Here is a 24,627-nt window from a genome sequence, read left to right as displayed (position 1 = left end):
CATATTTATTTAATTCATTAGATTAATTCATTTACTCTTCACACAATCCTAAAACTGATAATATTATTCTCATTTTACAGATTAGAAAACTGAGGTTAACTAATTTGCCCTGACTCACATATTCATAGATGGTATAACTGGGATTCAAACCAATGTAATCAAGCTTCATACCCAAACCATTCAACCACTTTACTACAGTAACTTTCTTACACTAAATTGTTCCAAAATTTGAGGGTGGGTGGAACGGTCAATTTTAAGAGACCGCAAAATCGAATTGCCAGAACCCAAAGTAATTACAGTAAAACACATACACTATTCTTGAATTTTCTCCTTGAAAATAAAAATTTAAATGTAAGGGGGAAATGCTTTGTAGTTTCCCATATTCCTATGAAACAAATCACAATCTTAAATCTTTCAGCTGTTACAAAGCTTGCCCTGTGTAAATCTTACTTGGATTTCTTCTAAAGCAAAATAACCTGCCAAAATATTTCGGGAAGAGAGTTCATGATGGTGTTATATTCCTTTCCGAAGGCTTCATTTAGATACCTACCAGAGATCCCTTCATGGACACAGAAAAATCTTAAACTGTCTCTATTTGATTGTGCTTGCCTAAGGCATTAAGTCCAATCCACCATGTCGCACCTCAGTAACTCGACACAGACTAGAAAATTCTTACAGTCAGCTTCCCCAAGGGATTTGTTAAGTTTCACATGCATTTAGTTGTGCAGTTGGCCTGCTCAAATTGATAAACTTGTAGCTAAATTCTTTCTGCAGCAATGGGCTGTTGGGCTTATTTTTTTTATCGCAGAGAGAATAAATATTGCAAAAGAAGCTGTTACTATGTGTTAGTGTTACCCATTCGTTTTTAACATAATTGAGCTTATGTTCCAATTTCTCAGTAACTGATAAGTATTTATTTTGTGGATGTGGTTAAAAGGTGAAAGTGATTAAAAAGAACATACTGAAATATACTTATAGCAAAAGGAAATTTTGATGTCTTTAAATTAAGCAAAGAAATAAAACAAAAATTATGAATAAAATTATTTTGTATTATAATTCCCAAATTGCTATGATACATGCCTGTACAGGGGAGCTCTTGCATCTATGCTCAATAAAATCAATACATGAGTACAAAAATAGCTTCTCTTAAAAAAAAAAAATACTAAGACTACTTGGAACTCAAATTGTCATTTACTGACTTAGAAAAATATGGGTTTTTTTCTCCTCCCAGATTTTAATCCTCTTCTTATTGTGCTTTGCAACTCCTACACTTGAGCATCAATTCACTTCATATCAGCTTTCACCAGTATGTGATTTTCTATCGCACTTGAACAAGGTTTGCCCCACACCATCTTCTTCCTCACAGATGAACATGGATGAGAAAAAGCCATGGACAGCTTCAACAGTATTTTACAAATCTACTTTCCTGTCATATCTGGAAACTCTGTATTTTAAACACATCAGTATATGCTATAAATTCAGCGAGCTTGTTTAAATTTTTAAAGTCATTACATCAGTGCAACATCTATGTTATTTATCTTCTATGCCCTCTGTCAATGTTATTTATATTCAATTAACTTACATATTCACCAAATACATATTAAGTTTTATTCTATACTCCTGAATATATAGTGATCACATCTTCCCCCATGGCGAAAAAAAAAAAAAAAAAGAACAAGTAAATATACGTGCATTGAAGAAAGGAAAAATAAGATGAGGAAATAGATTGACAAAAAAACTATTTTAAATAGGGTGATCAAGAAAACCCTCATGATAAGGTGACACAAGTGCAGAAACCTAAAGAGTTTAGGAAGGAAATCATGAATTATATGGGTAAAGAGAATGCCAGGCAAATGCAAAGGGCCTGAGGTAGGAACACATAGACAGAGCACAATAAGCACCAAAAAAAGGGGTGTAGAAAATGCCATTAAAGCATGAGCAAGTGAACAATCATGCATGGCCTAGTAGGCTCCACTAATGTGACTGGAAGATTTTTAGGAAAAGAGTGTTTTTTAGCAAAAGAGTGACTCATTCTAATTGTTATTTTGAAAGAAAAATTCTGATTTCCCTGTGGAGAAGAAACTATAGACCAAAGTGAAAGTAGGGGACTAGGTACCCAGTGGGGAAAATAGTGGCCTGTCACAGGGAGCAGCGAAGGTGGCGAGAAATAAACAGATTTGGGATATATTTTGAAAGCTGAGTTAAAGAAATAAACTGAATGTGCAGTATAAAATAGATGATTCCAGAATAAACCTGATGGACTAGATGTGGGACATAAGACAATGTTTAAAGATAGCTCCAAGGATTCAAATCGAAGCAATCTAAATTCTTTGCAAGTAATGAGCATATCAGTATTATGCCTGCTCTTTGTGATCAGCATTATAAATAATAATAACAAGGAAGAGGAAACAAAACGATATAATGAAGCAAATACTGTTCGCTGTCAAATCTAAGCGATGGGTATATGGGGGTGTACTGTAAAAGTCTTTCTAGTATTCCATATGTTTCATATTATCATTAAAAATGTTGAAAAATATAAAGCATTTCTAAAACTTACTGACTATGGAATCCTTTTTGAATGGATCCACTCCATGAAAATGCTATCACCTAACACATTATGTCATACAGAAAGTATGAATGACTTGCACAAGGCCACATCCCAATGACAACAAAGTCAGAACTAGATCATTGGTCTCCTAACTCTCTGTAATTAGAACTCTTACAAACATATGATCCTGCCCATGTCTACAGAATATCTGCATCTGAAAGTCCTGTTACAACTTGAAATTTAACTTGCATTAAATCAACACATCACATTCATTCAAATCATCACTCATTCCCAATTGGTTACCATCAATATTGCATTGCCGTCAGGTTTTATGGGAGCCATCTCTCCCTTTCGCTTTCAGGTGTAAGTCCTATCATTTACTTTTATGTCTTATATTTCACAACTACAACGCCTACCAGGAATTTTCTCTGGCTTCAGACTTCTGCCTTCTCCAATCCTGTGGAACAGGGCCCTTACACTGTTTATATGAACAAAGCAGTCTCTTTGCTTTAACTCCATCTCTAACATTTTATATTTGTCTCTTTTCAACCTGACAGGATCCTACATACAACCATAAGAATCCTCTACCATGAGTAATTTTTGATTTCTGTTCTCAGAAGCCATCAATGGCTCCCAATTGCCTCTTGAATCAAATGAAAAGTCCTATCTAAATGATTATCTTCACACCTAAGTGCCTTCATCTCCATTCAATACGTTTATTCAGCAAGTAGTTGTTGAGTAATCACTCTGTGCCTAGTTATATGCTAGGTCCTGTAGGAAATTATAATATATATGACATAATCCCTGCCCTTATGGATCTTACCAATCAATGTGGAGAGACAAAACATGCACACATTAAACATTTTTATAACAAAAGGAGGCTGTATATGACTAAGTGCCCACAGGAGTGAGTGAAACATGCAAGTCAAAGATTACTAGGAGCCACAGTGCTTGTGCGAGGCTTCGTGAGTGATACATGATATGAGCTGGGACTTGTTCCAAAAAGGTGCACAATAGCACGTTTGCCAGGGGAAGCTCATGTCTTCAGGGTATGAATTAGCATCCTCCAAATTCATAGACTAATGTGACCAGCTTGCCTGGAGTAGAAGTAGAGCCTTCTTGTGCTCAGTAGTCAGAAATGAAGTGGAGGCAAGATAACAGTGATTCTTTAATTATAACTGAAGAATTTGGAATTCGTTCTCACACAAAAGGGAAGGAAAGGGATTACTGAGTGAGGAAGTAGCAAGATGAAAGTATGTATCCAGTAGCAATATTCAGGGTAGAATATTAGGTAGGAAATTATGATACCAGCCAATCATTAGGAGATGAGGTTACTAACAAGAGTGTGCAGAAGAAGGATGAAGAGGAAAAAGAACAGATTGAAAAAGCATTCTAAAGGAACATTGTTAAGTACATAAAGTAAAGAGGAGAAAAGGATTAACATCGAGCCTGAGTTATCATGCTAAGGCAATTACCAAATAAGAAATTATTGATAAAAATATAATGAATAATGAAGATGAGAAAGGAGAGGGTGGTGAGTTAGAGGTGAGAGCAAAGCACCTAAGTTCACTAGTCAAACTAAAGAGAACAAACTAAATTTCAGGAGAAAAACAAGGATGTGATCTAGATCCAGAAAATACTAGCATAAAAGTGATAGCAAGAGACTACTATCCCATGTGTTTCCCAAAACTTATACCTTTTTCCTCCTGGGCACTTTTCCAGCCTCTTGCACAGAGGTGTGGCCATGTGCCTGAGCACCAGTCAGTGGAATACGTATAGGGTTACTTCAAGCTGGACTCACATATCCTTCCCATTGACTATTCTCCATTTTCTGTCCCTGTCACCAGCTGAATGAAAGACTCCTAGAACCCAGAAGACTCCTAGAACCTAAAACTGGAAAAAGCCTGGAACCCTGAACAACTGCATGGAATAGGAACCACACCCATACAGACTTCCTTTGCGTCTGATGTAAAAAGTAGCCTTTGGTTGTATTAAGTCACTGATATTTGGGATTGTTTGTTACAGCAGCTAGCCTCCTCTAAGGTCTTCCGAAATAAATCTATCCTGTAAAACCTCAGTTGTTCAAGCAAACCTTACTGCCATCTACAAATAGCCTACCTACTCCCTCTGTTTTCATTCATTTTATTAATTTTGATTCATATTTCCTAAGATGATTTCCCCCATACTGATCTTGGTCCTCCCTGTCCTTAATATTACTGCCTAAATCTTACATCCTGTATTAAAACAATTCCTGACTTATCCCAGCTGACAACAGTCACTGTAATCATTTTCTCAACCCCACAGCGCTTGTGCAAATATCTCTATCCATCTGTAACTGGTTATGACTATGTTTTTATGTTTATTTTATCTGTTATCATGTATCCCCGTTTATATTTGTTCCATTAGATTATAAACTCAATATGAACAAAGATTGTGTTTCCTATTTCCTTTGTAATTTCCTACATGCCTCATATATTGCCCTACACTGTCAGTGCTTCATAAACTCAACTAATTGAAGTTCGAACTCTACTCATATACTTGCATCAGATGTGTAACAACTCACAAAATCTGAATCTATAACATAAATACACGCACAGTCTTACAGTGGTACCCTCGTTTATCCAGCATCATCAGGGAATGAGCTGGCCCACAGAGTTAATCTTGGCAATCAAATATAATGCAGCATGGAGGAACACAGAGGCTAAACAACATAGCACATTTATCCAGCATCTGAGCTAAAAATCACATTTTGGTGGCAGTCACTAAAATAGATCTCAACTAGACATTTGGTAGCAAATAAGTTCAAACCGATCAAAATTGGTTTACACAGGTCTGACCCTGGCACAATTGGTAAAATATTTCAAGTCAGAGGCTATTGACACTCTCTAGACACCATCAGACCCTGCTGCAACCAACTCACTAAGACTTAGCTCTGTAACACGGCATCTGTGCCACCTCCTCTATTTCCTACAGCAAAGTGAGGGGCTCCCCGCTTTGAGATATGAGGACTTTTGGTATAAACATCAATTATAGCATTCATCATACTTGGTGGCAATTGTGACCTTTCCTATCTGCTTCACCCCAAAACACTATAAACACCTATTTACCATAGCCAAGATATGAAGGCAACCTGGGTATCCATCAATGGAGGAATGGATAAAGAAGAGGTGGTACATATATACAATGGAATATTACTCAGACATAAAAAAAGAATGAAATTTTGCCATCTACAACATGGATGGACCTAGAGTATACTGTGCTGAGTGGAGTAAGTCAGACACAGGAAGACAAATGCCAAATGATTTCACTTACACGTGGAATCTAGAGAATAGGATAAACGAACAAAACAGAAACAAGCTCAGAGAGCATTTTTGATAGCTGCCAGATTGAGGAGTAGGGTTGAGAGGATGGGTGAAGTGGGTAAGGGATTAAGAGGGTACAAATTGGTAGTTACAAAACAGTTATGAGGATGTAGAATACAGCATACGGAATATGGTTAGTAGTACTATAATAACTATGTACAGTGTCAGATGGGTACTGGATTTATTGGTGTGATCAGTTCATAAGTTATATAAATGTCTAATCACTGTGTTGTACACCTGAAGCTTATATACTATATCGACTGTAATTAAAAAATATAAAAATAAATATTTTTTTAAAAGAGAGGATAGTTGAAGAAGCTATGTAGAACAAGGGAGCTCAAGGAAAAATTTAGAACAAGAGAAGAGGGCCAAGGAAAGCAGTTTGGAAAATGCTCACATATGAGTGCAAGGTAAACTAAGACCATGAAAGTGAAAAGGAAGCAAAGGGGAAAAAAATGAACTCTGGTTGTGATTACAAGAGCCAAAAACAAGATTTAACATTTCCTTATTGGTATCTCCTCCAGAAAGGTTGGTTTGTAATTCACTGTTGGCTTCTCCATGAGCAAGATTCCTTTTATTCAGAACGATTCATAAACTGAATGCTTCCTATGTCTGGCATATTTATGTACATTATCTTGTTTTGTTCTAAAGAAGCCTTATATGGGTATTATTTCAAATTTACAAATGACAACTGGAGGCTTGGATGAGTTAATTTACCCAAAACCACTAAGCAAGTGTCAGGATGAGGATTTGAACCTATACTCCTTGTACTGTGCTCAGCTGCCCCTAGCTTAAGTTTCCTATGAAAATAGTCCTCTTTACATCCTGTCTTCTTTATAACATTTTCCCAAGGGTTACTTGCTTTCTTAGAAAATAAAGAGTGTTCCAAGAAGAGAATCTTGATTCCAGAAACTCCAAGTGCTTAAATATCTAAAATACACATACTAGAATGGTTATCCTTTTTTATTTTTTTTTAATTTAAGGTCCCAATAACAAAAAGTTATCTTGCGAACTTCATTAAAATTTAGCTTCTCTTTTATATGAACTCATTGTTATTAATTTAAATTAACACTCGAGGAAAAATACTGTGTGCTAGAATTTATAATTTGTAAGAGTTTAGTATACTTCGTTATTGTAGTTTTGTTGTTACATTTTTTTTATTTGCTGAAAAAGAGATATTTTTTTATTTGCTGAAAAAGAGATATTAAACTATCTTAACTTTTGGTTAATAGAATATTCATTTAATATCCTAGGAGTCGGTTTGCAAGTATCTGTTCAAGAAAAGTGAAGTATCATGGAATCCCAAAGGTATTTACATTTTTCCTCAAGAGTGTAAGTACAAATATAAGTACCTGCATATTTAGGGTATCATAGAACTCATAATAAAATAATAAGAACTAACTATCTCCATCCATCATCCATAGTTCTTCCCCTCCATCCCCTAAGCAGCACCCATCCTATCACTTCTTTAACTTAGAAAACTCAAAAGAGGATATCTCTGCAAACTTGCTGGTTCTCTTACCCTGGAGCAGAAGGTAATTAATTTGACTTAAAAATCCTCCTCTTCAAATTCCTTCTGGGCTATCATAAGCTGAGATCCTGTTTATGTAAACAAAAGTGCTTAATTAAAGTATCTGATAATATCAGACAGAACTAGAAAGATCTTCATGCCATCATTTGATTAATCGAAATCTTATTATATCTATAAAGCTATGAAGATACACTGGTCTTTAAAAAGGTAACGATATTTTTTATCTCCTAATGCTTTTACTTTTTTTACTAACCATCTTCATTCAAAATTTAAATCAAAGTAATTAAAAATTAATTGGAGAAAATGATTAATTTACAGTGGAAAATAAAGGCCACAATCTGTTGGTGAAGTTCAACACTTCTGTTTGGCAAATGGAAAATGACCCATAGTTGAACTAATAAAAAAAAACACACAAAATGGCTAATAAATGGATCTTTTGTCATATATAACATTGTTATCAAGTTCAGTGGCCATTTCTAGATCCAAAATCTTCTTCCCTTTTTGTGCATTTGCTTATAATTTCCTCTTAAATTTCTCGCGCTGTAGATCTCCTGACACAACACCAAGCAAAGAACTTGAGTGCATTCAAATATGTTTTCCTCTAGAATTTCTCATTTCCTTGCATTTCTAGACCCTGCTTGTGCTCGGTCTAAAGCAGCATCTTCTAAACATCAGGAAGTTAATCTGACTTTGAAATTTCTACCACAACAGTAACTAATATATGAGAACAAAAAGAAAAAAAAAAAAGCAGTGTCATCGTAAAGAAGTAGAATGACTTCTAAGCCACATCAACATTTGATTATATTATCTGAGGACATAAAGAAAAAATATGACACTCAGAAAGGAATTCCTTAATCACACTTAATACTCAGAAAATAAAAGCCACAGAGACAAATGCTGGATGTGTCCTTCCACACACTCTACATGGAGGAGCAACCTTGGTTGACAGACTTTGAGAAGTCCTGTCCTACTAACTAGACTATATGGTCCATGTACAGATCACCATTAGTCTGATTCATCCTACTCCTCCATTCTGATTCCATGCTTATGAGCCACTTCTGGGTGTGATCTCTCCACATCAGAAAAGAATGCTAGGGTCTTACTAAGACAAGCATTCCATCTGTGTGACTGTTTTTCTCATTGCAAGTAAATAATCTGGCATTCTGGTTTTATTAGCCTCATGAATGTCGTTAACATGAGTCCACCCGAGAGAGATGGAGCTGCCCTCTGAACACTGGCAAATCAGACCTCCAGGCTGGCTAAGCTGAGTGACCGACACTGTGCCAGACACAGTCAAATAACCAAACCAACAAATGCCTTACTACGATGCCCAAAGAGGGATGCAATGTAAGTACATTTAACTAACCCTGAATGATAGTTTGTAACATTGAATATCGAGGATAGCATTTACAATCCAATCAAATTACTTTGAATAATCATGGGTTACGATCTGAATGACACAAATTAAGAGATGGAAAGTAACTATCATTGAAATGTTTGTCATTAAGTGGATGATGTGTGTTATTTTAATAGCTTTGAAGGGCCAGAGGGAAGAATTCTGCCTACATTCAGTCTCCACTGCCCTTGTATGACTATAAACCAATAATGTACAGATTCAAAGGAAGATGCTACAAGCATTGTTGGGGAAACTACGGCAGATGGACAGAAGGCTAGAAACCAAGGCTACATTATGTCAAGAGCCAGGTATCCCTCAACCTGCGAACCCTGAGTCTACTAGAGGGAGGACCTCCCAGGTAATCTTAGAAGGAGACATTGCCCCTCGTGTTGAGATTACATTTTACAGGGGATTTGATCCTTCTGGAATTACAGCCCCATTAACCAAGTTGGCTTTCCAGGGGGAACATCAAGAATACTAATCCTTATCACAAAGGATCACAAATATACCTCTATAAAGCTATTTATAATCATCCTATACCTATCTCATTGATTCTGACAAGCCTCCAATAATAAATCTCACCAAGAACAAACCTTGAATCCTAATGGATTAATCCTCCACTAACTTTTAAAAATCTATACTCACTCCTAGTTTTCGAGTTTTTTATTGGTCACTTCTCTTCAAGTTGATTCCTCTTCATATTGGATTTGCCCACTGTAGCCTTCCATTGTTATAAACGAATTCCAAAAATAGGCAATCGGAGAAGGGGAAAAATGGTAGTACTCAGATTAATCAACTTTAAATTCTGGATTATGTATAATCACATTAACCTATTTGGAAATTTTTACACAACAAAAATAATTGTTTCTGCTACTTATTCTTTTGCTTTTATAATAATTAGAATGCTTCCTATTGTGCTATATGGTTTTAAAATAATTACAGCAAGTCAATAATAGTCATTTAAAATGTAATGAATTGACGGCTAATCTACACACCCATTCGATCTTTCCGCAAGCATTCACTTATCAAATACATTCAATTATTTCCATACTCTGAATTAGTCTACAAATATGAGTTTCTGCCATTTCTCATTTTAATGGAAGTCCTCAGTCTCAAAATGTCCAAACCAAAACTCATCTGGCACAGTCTCCACCTTGTCCTATATTCCCTGTTTCAGGGAATAAAAACACAATCCACTGAGTCAAAACATTTGCTTTTCATGACTCTCTCCTTCTGCCTCACCCCTCATTACCATTCGGTTTTTAATTTCTGTAGATTTTGTCTCTGATAATTTACCAAGCCTATAATTTATACCTATTTACATTGCTTTAGATTAGGGTGCCCTCTCTTGCCTGGAGGACCTCACAGCTCACACTGGCATCTCCTTCCTCTGATCTCAGCCCCTCTTCTCTCCGCATCACCACTAGAGTTAGCCTTCTAAAATCCAAATCTAACCAGCTCACTCCCAAACTGATCCTTTGTTAAGCTCTTTCAGTTTAATTCAATTCATAGGCACTGTGACAGAGGTATAAAATAAAGTTCAAAACCCATTATGAAAAATACAAGATTTAATGATTTCCCAAACTGTAGCTTTCCAGCCTATTTCCTGTCATATGACTACATGTGTTCAATCATAACAGCTTCTATAGAGTTCTTTATGGCTGTTCTGTCCCTGTGCCTAGAACGTCCCTCTCCACTTTATCCATCTTCTCAGTTCTTTCTCATCCTTCAAGATGTAAAGGGTTCCTGTGCTCTCAGCATATAATCTTGAGCCTTGACAATGAGTCTGGTGTCTCAACTCTATGACACCAGGACATTCTGTACCTGCTTCTTCCACAGCATCCATCACACTAGTTACAACTGCTGCTTTGCACATGTCGGTCTCCACTCCTGCCTTTCCCCACACTCGGACTGGGAGATCCTTGATGGCAAGTATCATGAGTGATATCATCTGTGATCTCTAATACCCTGCTCATGAGCAGTTATATAGTAGATAATAAATATGTGCCAAGTGACTAGATGGGACAATTTTCTTGTTGTGCCATGGGTGTCACAATTGGAAATATAAATAACTCTAGAAGAAAATATAAATTGAAAGGTTGTCATGAGAGGTACATATGGGGTATTTGAGAGATTAAATAAACCCTAGAGAAGTGTGAGAGGATACAAGTCAAGTGTGAGAGAACACAAGTCATTGTCATTGGTATGACAATGAAGACAACAAAAGAGATACGTATCTAGCCTACTTAGTTATTGGTAGTGCTGCTGTGGTTGGTGATATCCCCAAAGGTGGCACACTCCATTAATAGTATAAAGCCAAATTCAACCTCCAGGGTCCTCATAAGAAAGATTTTATATAAATACAAGATTTTCTCATTCTTCTCTTGCAATATTAGACCAATCAAAAGCCTAAAACCTAAACACGTTTATGGAGTAGGCAGGCTGTTACCCATCATTACATCTTAATCAATCATTGTTAACATATGGGATGTACCTGTTCCTACAGCACTGATACAAATCAAAAGTAATTACCTTTTATATTTTTAACTAAAAAAAATGAAAGATTAAAGAAAACTGTCTTGTTGAGTCTTTTCTTTGACAAAAGTCTGCTAAGAACATGCAGGAAAGGCAGTCTTACAGAGTAAAATGAATCTTTTTTTTTTTTTTTTTCAGTTAAATGGCAACCAAATTAACTATGCCAAATGCTCAACTAGGAATTTTTTTTCTGTTGTTACCAAAGTATCCTGAATGCTATAAACATCTATAAAATCTCAAATGCTTTATAATTTACCTACAAAAAAATACAAGTCCACATGGATTGCAGAGAAATTACTAGAAAAATCTATTAGAAGAAAAGTTAGAGAAGTAACGACTATTGAGAACTGTCTTCAATCCATATTTCAATTGGAAAAATTATCTATAGGTATATCGAAGTTATTTGCTTTATCCTCTGTACATATAAACTTTTCCTCATTTCGTTCTAGTATTAAGGCAGCTATGTTAATAACCAAGAAATGAAGCAATAAGTGAAAGGTCTGTCCAGTCCATAATTTTTTTTTTTTTTTTGCCATTTCTAATGGCTCCAATTCCAGAAAACACATATAAAAAGTAGACAGAAGTTGCCTTTTGCCAGCCTCAGTCAACTCTGAGACCTGAAGGCCTAGTTAAGAGAGTGAACTCTCCCTTCCAACAAACCACCCTTTTCTGTTCAAGAGGCACACGCACTTTGCACTGCCTCTGGATAGAGTCAACACACTCACTGGCTTTGCCATGGTAGGCCTACATGACAGAGTCATCTCCTTCTTCAGTTTTTCCTTTCCTTAATGTTTATTTTTCCTTCCTGTGAAGGCAGAAACCATTTGATCCCTGAATACTTTTCGTGGTGTAAACAGCTTTAGCATCTATTGCATAATGATGGTTAAAGTAATTAATCAAGGAGGCCATTAGTCTGGGGTGGCTCTAATGCCTTGGTAGCTTACACAAGCAAATCAAAACCTAAGCCAGAGTCAGTGCCCTTGGATCCAAGAAAGTGAAACTTAAGAACAACCAATTACAGCCAACCAGGCTTTCCCAAATAAGGCAACTGCTTAAACTACAGCTAATCTAATAAATTCCTTGTTTCAGTGTCTTCTCTATAAAAGCCTAATCCCTAGCTCCTGACAGGGAAGCGCTTCTAACCAACTTTAGTTTAGCACTGCTCAATTAGAATCAATGTATGCTCAAATAACCTCTTGAAATTTTCGATGTGCTTCAGTTTACCTTTTAACATGATTACTACTTTAAGCTATAATTTAACAGAAATCCGATACTTAGAGATTATAATTCTCAAATATACAGGTAATAAATCTCCAAACCAATGATTTCTTTGATGTGATTGAATTTTTTATATATTATCATTTCGATATATTTTATTGAAATTGTACTTGTTAAAAATTTTTCCAGAACTTTCATTTTCTGCTACTAATACAGATAGAAACAAGGGTGGACATTAATAACATTAACAAACTTTATCTATAAAGATACTGATAGTTTTTAAAAAGAAACATTTCATATCTTGAACCATGACAAATGTTTAGTTGTTACTCTAATTAATATGCACTTTACCCAAGTATAAGAAATTTCATGAAAATGTTCCCAATCAAGTCATGGTAACACCTAAGAAAAACAAAAGGAAGTTAAAATTATTTTGACATATAATCATTTAATAATTAGCCCTGTGAATTCATGAAACTAAAAATAAAGATTCAGTACTTAAAATTTACAATTTTAAGTTTGAAATTTTTATATGGTTTACAATCTTGTGCCGTCCTATTGTTATTGTTATCACTTGTTTTATAAAGACCACAAGGTATCTTCTGTTTGAGGAAAAACACTATATTGCTAGTGTTCAAAATCCAATCTCAATTTTAGTATGTCTCTGATCACTGGAAATAATAACCAAAAAAAAATCTGTAAAAGTCTGTACCTAACTCCCCTCTCTCACAGATTATCATAATTTCTAATCCACCCTGGAAAATGTAACATTTTTTTTCAAGCAGCTGATGCTTTTAAACATGCTGGACTGGGCTGAGCATTCCTTCGTCCTGATGTCATGCACCAGCACTTGTCTCAGAAGACATCTTTTGTAGCTGTAACCAAAAGGCAAAAGAAATCAGAGCTGTGAACAGGGAGAGAAGGAGAGAGGAGGAAAATTGCTTAGACCGATTCACTAAAAAGAATTCTGACACAAACCTGTATATTTTTAGTCACTCAACATGCATACTTTAAAATAAAACTTTCTGACTTCTATAAGGTATTGTGTTTATTTTCCCACTATTGGTTTTAAAAATACTCTCTGCTTTATGGTAATGTGTCGCAGGGAAGTTAGCTATAGTTTCATGAAAGAAGTTTTCATCCCTGACTGGCATCTTCTCAATAGCTGGGGCCCAGGCACACCGCTCTCTTCCCGGCAAGGCCCTCTGCACTGAAACAGAGCAGCATTCATAACTTATTCTCAGCACCGCGGGGCAGCTCCACAGAAAAGCTTCTCCAACCTAATGGGTTACATCACTGAAAAGTCTTCCATTTGGCCTAGGTGAAAAACATGAATGCATGCCTCATTCATTTCTCCACCTTAAAAAAAAAAAAAGAAGAACGTAAAATCATATCCACCGTATGTGAAAGACCTGCATGCCCATAGCCCAGCTCAATCAAAGCTGCTTTTACTGAATCTTATGCAATGGTACTGCTAACTTTTTAAAACTACCACTAACCTTCAAAATAATTTTTATAACTTGTCCCACTATTAAAAATGCCCAATAAGATACCAAAAATAACTAAAAATCTTAATGGAAAAGTCTTTGATTTGTGCTAGCATTGCCTTTAGGTTTAAGTCACATTTTATAAATATATGTGACATATAGTTATGGAACCAAAAACTTCACCCTCCCCACTGACATCAGCACACTTAAACCAATGCACACAGAGGTTTCCCTTTCACCTTACTTTCCCTGATGGTTATAGAAAAACTGCAAACAAATCTTTTCAGAGTATGTCAAATACCCACGATTATTTGGAAAGCAGGCTCCTAGTAGTCTTTCTAAAATATTTTAAGTTGAAGATAGTACACTTTCCTGTCTCCTCACTGGAATATGCCTTTTAAGGCTGGACCATAAGGAATGTGGCATGAGAATGTTTCCATTTATTGTCTAAACACAGGTATGTAGTCACACTTGGGGGAGGGGAGAGAAACCCATTGCTCATATTAACCCATTGCTCATATTCTCTTCTCTAAATCATACAAATGACAGAGAGAGCAGTGTAAAGCTGGTGCTCCAGCCATGATTTTTTAAATGATGTAAGACATCCAAAACCACAGCTGCACACAAAGAGGCATGCAGTATTCTCCAATACGGAGTTTAGAATGCTCACAGCAGCATATGTGGGCTCTTAGGATTGCTGTGACAATAGCACATCCTTACTGCTGTCTGTCTGAATGACAAGGGAAAGCCATGTCAATTATGAAGAATCATGGACCTTATGACTAACAACTCACTCAAAGCCATTTATATCTTTGATCGTGTAAATCCATCCTCTCATCAGCCCATGACATGATAGAGCTTTATAGCTTCTTCTAGGCTATATCTGTGCTTTATAGAGAATCAAGCTGCTGCCGTCCATGTTCAGAATCTGAATTTTAAACATTCTTGTGAAATGCTCACAGAAATGGACTGTTTGCTCTCTTATAAGCCTAAGATCTTTTTGTCTGCCTTCTTTTCCATGATTTGCCCTTTCTTATGAGTTTGTTGATTTTTTTGTTTTGTTTTTCCAACATAATCCTGGAAAAAAGACATGGGAAAAAAGACATCTTCCCCAGAAACTCTATACTGAGTATTTCAAAAGAGGCTCAATTCCTTTATTAAACATAACATATATTTTAGGCATTAGATAAATTCTTCATTAAAAAAAAAGCATAAACATTAATTCTTGAGACACAAAAATTCCCAATTTGTATAGGAACAGCCTTACGTCAATTACATAGATTCTTTTAATAACCAAATTCAAAGAGTGCTGTTTGTATGCTGTCACCGTGTTATTTGTATACTGTCTATTTCGGTTTTCAAAAATGTTCAATAGCCCCTGGACTGCATAGCTATATAACTTTCTCCTTCAAGACATATCACTGAAGCCCTTCCTAAACAAAGTAAAAATGAGAGTGGCATATATAAAAACCACTATTACCAAGCCTATCTGTGGAATTCTTTTCTTCTCCATTTTACTTATCAATATATATTATCTGCTTGTTTATCTAAGTCTGACCATAAGCATATATTAAGATAGTATTCTGGCATATCATGCCCAGATTGCCCTCATAAATATCAAGTGATAATCATTACCATAATTTAAACAACTCCCTTTATGACAAAATAGGTATAATTTGGCCCTCAAATGCTTTACATCTTTATGCACATTACATCCAGGACTTAATTAGTTGGCAAGGTATACATCAAGTCAGAAAGCCTCCCATGATGCAATTGTCCTTAACAGTTTAATCAGATAATGTGCTTTCAGAATATAGGGATGACTCGAATAGAGCTGTGGACTTGGTGGCCATTCCTCCAGAAACTCTTCTAGGAGACAGGGAAAAAATTCACAGAATATTCACATGACTAAGGATAATTAACGTCAACCATTTCCACCCGACAAAAAAAAAAATACAGCTTTGTTAAGAATGAACAATAAAGACATTATTTTTATTCCACTGTGCTTTTCTGAAGCAGTTCCCATCTCGAAAAATTACATGCAAACACAACAGTATTCTGGCTATCCCAAGGTTATTCAGTTTGCCTGATAACATTGTTGGAAAATTTTTTTTAAATACTAGAAAAGAATTTAAAACTGCTTTAAATATTATTTCCATGCAAAATGCAGCATAATAAAGGCTTATAGAGAATTGAAACACAAGTATTTAGGTAGTTGTTCACCTTACATGACCACATCTCCAAAGACAGATGAAAATAAAATTTTGATAGAAGAATAACAGATCTCTGTTACAGTTCATCTCTTTCCTTTTCCGTGTTCACCTAACCATTTTTGAGCATTTTTACCTTATATAAGCACTAAAAAAGTGGCAAGATTTATATAATAATATCACTCCAATCCAAGTGGAAAATCTCTGAAGAGCAGTATGAAAAAGAATCCTCATTCAGCTTCCAAGTCCATCAAAATTCTAAGACCTTCCTAAACAAAGTAACATAGCAGGGATTAAAACCAAACAAAACTAAGATTGAGCCATTATAATCCAGGCCAGGGTTACATCTAAACAAAAAGCAACTCACTTTCAGAACATGGGACAACATATAATGTGTTATATATACTTAATCCAGTCAATTAAGCTTCATTTTAAACCACATTGTATTACATAATTTTTCTTCTGAATGAGTTTTTCTGTATAACACTATTTCATTCTACAAGCTCTGACAAACTATATAAGTATAGCACAGCATCACTAATTTATAGCCATTGTTAGAAAAGAAAGAAACACAAAACATATCATATAGTTTTAGCCCAAAATTTAAATTTATAGTCTACATCCATGCTACCCTGAACAAGCCTGATCCCATATGATCTTGGAAGCTAAGCAGGATCGGACCTGGTTAGTACTTGGATGGGAGACCACCTATCTCTAAATTATAAATATGTATACTGAGTGTAATACTTCAACATTTCAATAAAAAATGCTGTTTAAATTTTTTTTTTAATTTATAGTGTTTGGTGAAGACTTTTAGAATGAATACTGGTGTATATTATTTTTTCATTTATACAGGGAAATTTTGCATTTAAGATTATTACAGAAAGAACAAAGTTAAGTGAAAACCTACAATACCAGATGAAAGTGTTCATCTCAAAAATGAATGATTCAATATAAATGAGTGCTCTGCCCCCTAAATATTGGGAATGTAAACAGATCATTTAATCTAATAAATCATTCCATCAATATAAAAAGTACACAAGCACATACACACACAACACACACACTATTGGTGAAGTAAAGAGTGGGAGAATTTCCATAGTCTAAAGAAACATACGAAATTTCACAAGGAAAAGTTTTTCAGGTATGTAAACCCTTCAAAATATTCTTAAAAAGACAGAACTTGAGGGATCTATTTTCTTTGATGGAGAATATATTCACTATAATTACTATTTGAGAACAATGAAAATCTTCCTCAACACTTTTGTAATGGCAACATGCTATTCAAGCATCTACAGTTCTGTATATTGAAATTTGCTTCTCTTCTTTCACTACACCTAAGAAAAATTTGTCCATTCATCTTCACTTAAGATAACTTAATATTCACATACCATGCTGTAAACTGTTACAAATGGTCAAACCAGACACACATCATTTCTGGTATAGCCTCGAACTTTTAAATTATTCTTGTCACTACAGAACAATAAATGAAAGCTGTTAAGTTACCCACAAGCTTTATCTTAGCCAATAGTTTTAACTCTGCCTCCACCATCTGTATGATATTAGCAAGTGGGAAGTTGAGTGATTTTGGTTTCACTTTCTTTCTTTTTCTTTATCCTATGGTTAGCAGTAAAATGTCCACGGACTGGTTCATATACTGTAGTGGACAGATGCAAGGGACCAGGCAGAAGGTAAGTGTATGCATTTAAGAACTAATTGGATTTGAGAAGGAGGTTGTCTTAAATACTGCCAAGTCTTGAGTATATATGCCAGCAGTAAAAGCATGAGGTGGGAAGTTAATTATTTAAGGAGTACATAGAGAGCCAGACATTATTTTAAGAGGTGTCCTACTTTGAAAACTGAGGTGCTGGGTTGATACCTTCAGAGGAGAGTTAGAAAATAAAGCAGAAACTGAGGCGAGACATGAGAAGCAGAGATAAAGTGCAATGGGCCATCAGCAGAGAGCTGCTATTTGACACCCTAAGAATGGATGAGATCATCTAGGGAAACAGTGTGAACAGAAGAGAATCTGGCCTGGGATTATTTGCATTTGTGTAATGAAGAGCTGAGTGCACTTTAGTTATGCCCATCGAAGACGGTATGCTGCTAGAGATTCTTACCACCCCAACCAAGATGGTACAGTAAGGCATGAGCTGCTGTAAGAACACCTGAGAAACATCTGTGTGATATTTTAAGGGAATCCTTTACGGCTTGAAAAAAAGAGCTCGACGGAGATTTATTTTTAAATAGTCAACTTCTGAGTGTTTTTCTAATCAAAAGAAAATGTTATTTTTCAGTAAAGATGAAAATAAAGTCTGAAATTTTTAATGTTACATATAATTTATAGCTTCTTGGCAAAACATTCAATGCATAAAGACACAATTGTGCTTAATATGTATTCTGTGAAAAATAATTAAATGGCTGCCACATTTTACCTCAGAGGTGGATTCATTTCCATACTGGACTCAAAGATCACTTTCTATAAAGTAGTCTCAGGATGCATGTTCCGTTTACAAAAGCTCTTCAGATGAAAGATGATTTTGCCAATGCAAAATATGAATTATTGTCATCATCATCATTTTTATTATACTAGGCATGTGAATGGACTTTGCACCTGGTGGCTCTAAGGTTTTACCACAGCAGGGTGGCTGGGTTAAAATCTGAATTCCTAAAGCAATACTGTAATACTTTGAACCATAGTGACATCCAAGAGGGATAATGACTTTCTGATGAAGTGAGCAGCTCCTCTGTGGTAAGAGAAGAAATGCCAGACCTGGACCTGCTGCAAACTCACTGCTAACTCCTAGCTGAAAGTGGATAATAAATGGCTGCAGGCATTTCTTAGTTCTGTGTGAACCTCTAACAGCAAGAACCACGACAGGCCACAGTGCTGAGGAGCCCAACAATTTGAAATGGGTGTGCGTTGCTAAAAAAATTAAATTGAAATACTATTTTCTAAATACCTTCCACAACCTAAGTGGCCTGTATCTTCTTTGAAGACAGAGTATCAGTTTATTTCAAATTTAGAGATACTGGCCTCGATTCAAATTCATGGCAGTTATAGAAACCAATGTTCCGTGCCTTGATTCAGGTGGCAAGCATTAAATCTTTTTCCGGCTGTCATGCAACAACAACTTTAATACAAATTAGCACTGCCAAACTCAGTTTCCTGGGCTCAGAGGTCCTTGATGCTACTCCGAGAATTTTATTCAGACTTTCACATGAACTGTGCTCTTTTGAAATGGTAGCATCCAAGAGGAGAAATCTAAACAAAAATACAATTTCATTCTTTCCCATTAGGCATTCTAATTTACAATTCACCACAAGAAAATTTAATATCCCCCTTTTTGTTATTTTGACTACTGTGAAACTTAATCATTACATCATACAGGAGACTGTTCTTAAATGCAAATTCTGTTTCTGTAACCACAGTTCTCCCTTCAAGCTGTTTACATTGAACAGAGACCTGTCAATCAATAAGAATTCAAAAACATAGTGCTTCTGTTAGTATCTCCTAGTTTCTGAGTCAAATCTTCCCAAAACTCACAACTATGGGAACAACAGACCAAAATAAAAGAGGCCCGTCTTTTCACTAAATAGGAAAACTCAATTAACTCTGAACCTGACACTCCAAACAACTTTGGGATGACTTCCAGCAAGGAAAGATCTGTCAAAGAAACAATATTTCAAGCTAGGAACTGATTCTTCTTGTTTCTCAAACTGGTTTTTAATTAAGACACCCCAGAGAAAAACATAGCTATAAAGTAGTTACTTTTAGCTTCCAGGTCTTTGAATATGTGATATATTCAAAATCATGATCCTCTGGCAAAATTTTAACACTCACAGAAACTCCATTTAGCTGCTTTAGAATTTATATAATATTATGTTGTTTTTTTACCTTAGAAAAAGTTTCTGGCACGTCAATTGGCACAATTCTAAAACTAAACTGACCTCCTGGTTTAGTAAGCCCCTTTTACTTAATAACCACTTCAAAGTCGCAAAAGGGCAATGTAACACAAAAAGAGCCTCATTCCAAATTTCGGTTATGCAGTTTTACTCTTTCTTGACCTGAGAAATCCAGGATCCAGTATTTTCAGCCAGAAAAAAAAAAATCTAAAAAATTTAAAAGCAAAGAGAATTTGGGGAAAGATGTGATTCTCTCAAATGTTCATTCCACTATGATGTATTTAAATACCTAAACAGAGCAAATGACGCTAGGGTGCCTTGCTGTACTGTAACTCTCAAGCCCACAGATAGAGACGTCATAAATAATGGCCCACACACATGTATGCTCCTTTTAAATGGCCTTAAAGACACGAAGTACAGAAGAGTGGCATCAGACAGACACTGTACAACTTATGTGACCTTCCATCGAAACCCTCACTCTCTGAGCTCTACTATTCTAGATTGTAAAATGAAAACAATGGTACTACCTCAAGAGATTTTTGCAAGGATTAAATCAAAAAACATGTATAATTCAGTGATGCACATAATATGCACTAAGTAACTGTTATTTCTTAATCTTATTTAAACTTCACAGCGATCAAAGAAGTGGGCATTAATATCCTCATTTTACAGAACAAGAAACTGGGACTCAGATAAGCCTAACTAGTTTGTTCCAGGGCACACAGGTTTTAAGCGGCAGCACCCAGAAGTGATGTTTTAAAGATAAGCGGCAATAAGAATAATAACATTAATAGCAAACATTTATCTTGTGCCTGCTATGTGGCAGGCACTATACTAAACTCTTTAAGATGTAATCCAATGCAATAATTTCCTATGTGATTCACACTATTGTCCCCATTTTATAGACAAGGAAAACCAAGGCTCAGAATAGTTGAGCAATTTTAACTCAGCAATTACTTACTGAGTTCTTATCATATCACAGGTATGGAGGCAGGTACAAACATGAGAGGACAGACAGGACTCCTGATGTCTCCACTTTACAAAAATCACACCTGAAAAAAAACAATCTTGAAAGGTCGTTACCTTAGAGACTGAGGAAAATATCAATCTAGAACTGAATGTAGTCATCACTTGACACTTTGTTTTTGGGGGAAAAATAGCAATTAACCACTTGAAAAACTTTTCTCACCAGTCCACCCAACATTTCTCTAGTATGCAAAACAGTTATCATTGCCATTTTACAGAGGAGTAAACTGAAACATAGAAATGTCAACTGTCTCGAACCTATGGATTAAAAACAGGTCTCAAAAATGAAAACAGCATGTTTCTGAGGGATTGGAACCTAGACACATAGCGAACCTCTCCAGTAGCAGTTTCCTACATAAAGAGTCTGGGAGGCCCTTCTTCCACCCAGCATCCTAGCACCCAGATCTACATACAGCTGTTAAGATTTATATACACACAAACTCCATTACCCTCTTCCAACTTCCCGTGCCTGAGACAGAGCTCCCAGACAGTATACCCACTTGGTATAACTCTTAGGGGCACCATTATCTTCAAATACAAGGGAAATCATGCTCTCTGAGTTATACAGGGTATAGCGCTGCTCCCAATAGTGTATGTGGGCTTTTCCTTTGGGGTAGGGTAGGACATGTTTATTTTCCCTAGAATGGTCTGTCCCCATTCTAACTCCCAACTTCCAATCTGACAAAAATGTCAAAAGCAGAATATACACAGCCCGCTAAAGAACAGAGTCTTGTACATCTTGAATCTAGCCTTTTCTTCTACTTAGGAGCTGAGTAATTCTTGGCAAGCTTTATCACCTCCCCAAGTCTCCATTCCCTCATCTGTAAACAGGATAATAACAATAGCAACCAACTTGTGTGGTTAGCACCCAACTTGTGTGGTTATTGCGAAGATTAAATGAGATGTTAAAGTACCTAGCACAGTGCCTGCCAGATGTGGGCTCAATAAATATCACTAGTGGTTAGTTACATTTATTATCATTTTAACTCCAATTTTGCCATTCTTCTCCAATTTACCCAGACCCATCCAATAATTCTGAGAAACACCAGGGGGGAAGTGGCACTAAAAGAAGAAATAATTTTTAAAATGAGACCCCAAAATAGATTTCAGATCTTAACATACTGCCTGGTTTTCTGTGGCTACTAAAAGAATGACAAAATTGCAGAAACTGCTCAAATTTTTGCTCAAGCCAGCAATTTCATGTGTTTTTCCTCCTCTATTGACAATTCAATTGAATAAATAGATTAAGTAGGTGTGTAGGGTGTGTGTGTGTGTGTGTGTGTGTGTGTGTGTGTGTGTGACAAAACTTGTAAAAAAGTAATAATGGTCTTAAATCTAGAAATACCGACTAGAGGAACCATGTCATCTTTGGACCCTACAATCCATTTTAAAGGATAGAAACTACGAGGAGGCAAAATCTCGCTGCCAGTTCCAGATACGGGAAATGAAAAGTTTACCTAATGGACTATATTCATAATTATGGTGACAATAGGTAATTTTAGCTGTTGTACATTAAAAATACCTTTAAAATATAATTTTATGCAGTGAAAGCAGTGCCTTTTTTTCAACCTTGCAGAGACATATTTGAGAGAAAGAGTCATTTGAGAACAGAATGGAAGGAGCTAACTCAGGGTTAAAAGTAAATGAGTTGAGTCTCAGAAAGATCTACATTTACACATACCTACTCTTGAGTCTCTGAGTATGCTGTGATGAGCCAGCAAGCTCTGCAAGTGAGTGAAGTGATAGCCATAACCTGCTAGACAGAAGTTACCTTGATTCTTTTCTACTGATTCCTCAGTAGGGGTTTGCTAAAATAAAGGTGTCAGATCAGATCATTAAACTTAGGCCACAGATATTTCTACCTGACATAAAGTGCAAACCCATTTCCTCCTCTCAATCTTTGTATACATATATACTAATAAAAAGAGCATTGACTAATGTCGCTATCTAAATGAAAAACAATTAAGGAACAATAAACTCTTACAAAGAACAGAAAAGAGGTATAGATTTTGGCCTTGTAAATCATTTAAAGCAGCGATCCCTAAACTTCTTTGATCACGCACCACTATCAGTAAAACATTTTCCAGAACAGACCTTTAAAGTGCATGTACCTACCTATCTCTAAATTATAAATATGTACAACTGTATTAATATAGCATGTACATTACCAAACACAAACAAGAAATAAATATTAAAAGGCAAAGTTAAAAAATGAACATAAATGGAAGTTTCATTCTTTCTTTCCTGAACCAAAATGTGTCTTCTTGTGAACTACCTAGAGCGCACATTCCCATTTTGGAGACGCCTGACTTTACAGATCAGGAGCAGGTGAGACACACAAAGACCTGGTGTGAGAGCTGTCCTCTTAACTGCCCCAACCGCCTCACTTACTGTCTACCTCAATGTTTCTTGAAGTGGAATCCAGGGTCCACCTATATCAGAAGTACCTGTAGATTTCCAGTCTCTATCCTTGCCTGACTTAGTCAGTATAACTTTAAGTTCTCATGTTTATCAAGCTTCACGAAGGATTTTTTACGTACACTAATGTCTGAAATCCACTAACGTACACCAAGCACCAGGGGCCGACTGCCTTTGCTCCTTCTTCGTTGTGGTCCCCAAGAAGACCAGAAGAAAAGTCTAAGGTTAGAGTGGTTCCAGCAAAATACACATACACAGAGACACGCTGCCACCACCACCATAACAATAGCCATGACAGCATCAGCAAAAAAACCTCCAAAGAAGACAATCACTTTTGAGAGGTGGAGATGCTACTAAAAATTCAAACCTCTTTGTTGTTATTTTCTTCCATTAACTAACTATAGGAGCTATCTCTTGTCCATGAGCTGTTGGATTTTTAGTCTTCCTTTCCTACAAAGAATTTTGTATTCATCTACAAAATAAATTATAAAAATAAAAAATGATATGATACCAGTAAAAGAAATGGTGAACACCTTTTGCTCCATCACACTGTTCCAGTGATTTAAAGACGACAAAGATGCTTCTCTATAAATCTCTTCTGCTGACAACATCAACAAAGGTGACCATGACCATTTGAAAGAAATAATGGCAACAAGTCCTTTCTAGAAACAGAAAGGAAAAAAAACATATTTTCTCAAAAAAAGACAAGGAATCACACAACTGTTAATACAAGTTCTCTAGGCTGGTGGTGTAAAAAGACTTGGTCTGGAGGCTTACATTCTTTATTCCAATACAGACAGTCCTCACTTAACATTGTCAATAGGTTCCTAGAAACTGCCACTTTAAGTTAAATGACATATGGAAACCAATTTTACTATAGGCTAATTGATATAAACAAGAGTTAAGTTCCTATGGCATATTTCTGGTCACAAAAATACTGAACTTCTAAATAGAGACCCATATACTTCTAATATTATATTGAAATAAATA

The 24,627-nt window shown here is 35.9% G+C and overlaps 1 protein-coding gene and 1 long non-coding RNA gene across 10 annotated transcripts in view; one reads left to right on the top strand and one right to left on the bottom strand.

The window, feature by feature from the left end:
• NPAS3 (neuronal PAS domain protein 3) overlaps positions 1-24,627 on the bottom strand; it is an 839,700-nt gene that overhangs the window by 781,319 nt on the left and 33,754 nt on the right. The window lies entirely within an intron of this gene.
• Positions 8,229-12,697, top strand: LOC111731555. The gene is made up of 2 exons (XR_002777194.1): positions 8,229-8,788; positions 8,975-12,697. It is a non-coding gene; the product is annotated as an uncharacterized LOC111731555 (long non-coding RNA).

Source organism: Pteropus vampyrus, unplaced genomic scaffold (genome assembly GCF_000151845.1).
Source record: "Pteropus vampyrus isolate Shadow unplaced genomic scaffold, Pvam_2.0 Scaffold384, whole genome shotgun sequence".
In the NCBI taxonomy this organism is placed as follows: Eukaryota; Metazoa; Chordata; class Mammalia; order Chiroptera; family Pteropodidae; genus Pteropus; species Pteropus vampyrus.
Note: the sequence above shows the minus strand (reverse complement) of the source record. Positions and strands in the feature narration are given on the sequence as shown.